Consider the following 4,392-nt stretch of genomic DNA (forward strand, 5'->3'; position numbering starts at 1 on the left):
CTCCATGGAGGATGGGGAGAAGAAGAATTTCACAGGGCCTGCTGTGATTTCATGTGATGATATATATGCATGTTGTACAGTTTGCTAATGTTAGGCAGCCACATGGAGCGAGTTATACCAAGTTTGCTTGTACACAATGGGCTGTAAACATGCCCATCTTTCCTGCTATGAACCTGTTACCTTATAGTAACCCGTGTAGTGAGTATAAGTACAAGTCATACAAGTTTATCTTCTCTTTATAACCTTCCCCGGCACAACAACTCTGGAGGACATCTGTGTTACAGGCCTATAAGCATGTGGAAGCAGAATGTAATATTTTGTATTTATAAACCAGAACCAATAATTGTCCTCGATACATAATTGGGTAAATTCATCTGGGCAGAGTAGTTTCTTTCTGTAGACGTCGTTGCATACAGAAGCATTCTTATGTTCCAGGACAGAAGCAATGCGCCTATATTTCCAGCAGATACCCTAGCATATGATGCACACGACAACAGAATATTCAATTATTCATACTTTGTGTTTTTCTACAATTTTAGAAAGATTTCCTATGGGGTCGCTTCCAAATCCAGCAAAATAGTTGTCACATTGTGCAGCTGTCTCCTCTAATCACCATGTAACAGATACACCCTGGAAAACTGCGCTCGGCAATGTCTGGCAATGCTCGGAGGTGGGCAGGAGTACAAGATATTATGAGTCCTGGTTGCCAATGTGACCACCTACTCTTCGTGATAAGTATTTACAGACGGTGAGTAGAGAACACGCAGATGTAGAATAAGTGGATACAAGGGAATTACTGGAGTCAATGGACACAGGAAATTCTGTTCTGCTCAAGGCTAAAGTCTTTACCGGAGAAGGGAACATGAAGAAGCCTTTTCCGGGTATCCAGAGCTAAAAGTAAACAGCTTGAAACAAGTCTTATTTAATCTGTCAAAGAGCTGAGGATATTGTTTCACTGAACCATCAAAGAACATGTTTCCCTATAAGCATTTCCTTGCAGGAGCGCCGTGGATTCTTCAACGCAGGTTCGAGTCTCGATGACCGTTCCTTATTCCCTCTCCATGTTTATTAATGGTCCAATGAAACGCGATCATTGGAGCATCCACCGCTCATCTGACCTTATACTTAATTAATAATGATTACTTAATTACATGTATTTAAACATTTCCTTTTTTTTTTTTTTACTAGATACAATCTTTTCCCGGATCAAAAGAAGGCAGTGGTTTAAGACCCGGATGAAACCAAATCCAGTACTAACAAACACTTAACACAGAGGACACACTCAACGTCCTCTTTCCAGATTTCTAATTGACTTTAACATTCCCAGAAATGTAGTAGAGTGCCAAGTTTTTCAGCAGTTTTAATAATTCATCAAACTCTCTCATTACACTGGCTGATTTTTTTTTTTGCAGCCCTTTGACCTCTTTTATGATTTCCCAGTACAATGTGTCATCAGGAATGTTGGATTTATCATTTATGGTAGTGGCTATACAGTATGTCATTCCAGGAATCTGATTCCTTATTTCTTAATAGAAGGATGGGCAACCTTTGGCATAACAGTAATATTTCCCATGAAACCCATCAATTCATCCGGGAAGATAGTGTGTAGCAACAGCTGGAATGTCTAAGATTATCCATCCCCTAGATGACTAATTCTTAGAAATATATCCAGCTATATGAAAAAAAATAACTTATTAGATGTGAAGAAACAGTTCATATTTTATTAGATTTATATGACCCCCATTGGCTTTGTATTATTATAGGCTGACAGTTTTGGCTGCTTTTACCAGCCATTACATATGTATCATTAGGACACATATGTAGCTTGGAATCAAAACCTTGTTTGCTCTATTAGTAATTAGAATATATAAATTGCATTTCCCCACTTACCCCTCATTAACAGAATAGGTTAACAGGACCCCCAGCAATCATGAAAATGAGGATCTGCTGTGCCCCATGTGCAAGGTAGCCTCCAGGTTTCAGGAGAACCTCAGTGGACCCCTTTGCTGTGAATCCCTGTGGCAACATTAAAAAGTCAGAAACTAAAACAGTCTCCTATTCCTTAAAATATTCCCTAGTTGATCATCCCAAACAACTCCCCATGGTTTTTTTTTTATATAAAGCCCTCCTCACACCAATGAATTTATTAGATACAGACCCCTCATTTTAATGGATTCCTTATATAAAGCTTTATGTGGGCCCCCCCGCAGCTCTGGGCCCCGCCACTTGCTCAGGTATGCCCAGTGCTGGTGCCGGCCATGCCCATGGGAATTAAGCAAGTGTGTATGCTCAGCCACTACTCCATTCACTTCTAAGGGACTACTCTCCCATAGAACTATAGGACTGACCAGTCTGTGCGTCATGGTTTTGTTTGTATATAACATTTGTGGACACTCATTCTCAAGATAACTGGGCATCCTCCTCTACAACATGCCAACCCTCTGATCTTTACTTGTGCAGCTGGATTTTTCTGGATATACTGTGTGCTACAACCAGTGAACTTACCAAATGCTTTTCTGTGTTTTGCACTGAATATTAAAATATAAATTTAGAAAACCATTCATGTTAATTGCTTTTGGTGACCATTTATGACTGTATACACAGGAAATGAGGTGGCACTAAACCACCTCCCCAGTCTGTTGCACTGCGATTCAAAGACAAAAAATTACTTGTCAAACGGGTTAAAACCTTCCATATGTTCATTTCATGGTCCAGTGTGGTGGCATCATCCAGATAATCATCTGTAAAAGGAGATGTAAAGAAGCTCTCAGCACTTCCCCTCTGCAGGGCTATAAATTACAGTAAATTAAAGGGGTATTCTAGGAATCAGAATAATTAATATACAAATGGGTCCTTATAAGCTAATATGTAACTAGTTATTTAAAATTTAGCTCCCCTTACCAGAAAAATGCTGCTGACATAGACTGTAATAAAGAATTAAATTGCTACTGGCCCTTTAATAAGTCCGTTGATTTTCTCTGTACGGAGCAGACATAGGACAGAAGATGGCCGCTGGTCACATGTCCACATCACATGTCCTGCACCTGCCTGGGCAGGTCATGTGACCACTATGTTTAGCTGTAGTCAGTTGGTTGCAGTGCATCCAGTATGGCCAGTGTTATGGTGAGACGTCATCTCAGTGAGGTAATGTGCAGTGATGTTAGTTACACATCATTACTATGGTAACAGAGCAGGACAGTCTTACATCATCACTGGGAGCAGAGCATAAGAGGGCGGAGGAGTTACTGAGAACTAAAGGATCATGGGACTTGTAGTTTCCATCTTGGCGACTCCGTTTAGCCCATAACATTTTATGAATCATAAAATCAAACTATTTAAGTTCCATTCTGTCATTAGATCACAAAAGTTTTGTTATATTCATTTATTTATAGCATTATCGGTTTTTGTAGAGGACGTTCATATTCCCGGAATACCCCCTGAGTATTCTCAGGCGCATGGAGCTTAACTTCAGTGCCGAGCTCTCCACGTTTATGACTAGATACAATCAATTCACATCAAGTAGATTTTCTTGATGATGCCACCACATTGGGCCATGAAGGAAACAGAATCGGGAAGGTGTTAGGCTACATTCACATGAACATATGGGGGACATATAAACGCTGTATGGGCCCATGTCCTATCTTTCCCCGGAATATGTCACTGTGTGCCATATATTACTATGGAGAGGGGCGGGGGTGACGTGTGCCAGCTGTACTACGGTATGGCGGACACACATCGTGTGAATGTAGCCTAATTCTGCTTCCCAACATTCTGGCATTGGTTTAGTGGGTCTAGAAAAACATTTTTGGAACTGCTCCCTTCTAAAAATGCAGACCTTCTCTGAATATAGTGTATTATTCAGCTTCATGACCTGGACCCTATACTGTAGAGATATATATGTATAGATATTATATATTACACACAAACTTTTCTCGCTACTTGTATAGCCATTAACACTGACTGTGGCCATTTTTGTTCAACAACTTTAAGCCAGTATTAGTAAGCCAAGAGCACAATTGACTCTAAAATATAAAACAGGTGTAAATCTTTCCATTATACTTTCTCAGTAGGCTTCACTTATTTTTGGATCCAAAATACTGCCCCGAATACTGCCAGGAGAATGTGGCTCATACTGGGGTGAAGATACAATGGGTGAAGATATAGGCCAAACGCAGCGACTGGTGAAGTTCATTGATGGGACACCCCCCCATGTGACCTGTATATAACTGTACTAACTAAGGAGGTGTTTTTTTTCCTCCACACTACTTGTAGATCCATTAGTCATGACTCTGGCCATTGCTCCGGAGTAGTTGTTACATTTGGAAGTCTCTAAGCTGTAAAACTTAAGTATGACTCTATATGAAAGTAATGCAGACAATAAAACAAGAAATA

Source organism: Engystomops pustulosus, chromosome 1 (genome assembly GCF_040894005.1).
Source record: "Engystomops pustulosus chromosome 1, aEngPut4.maternal, whole genome shotgun sequence".
NCBI classification, from domain to species: Eukaryota; Metazoa; Chordata; class Amphibia; order Anura; family Leptodactylidae; genus Engystomops; species Engystomops pustulosus.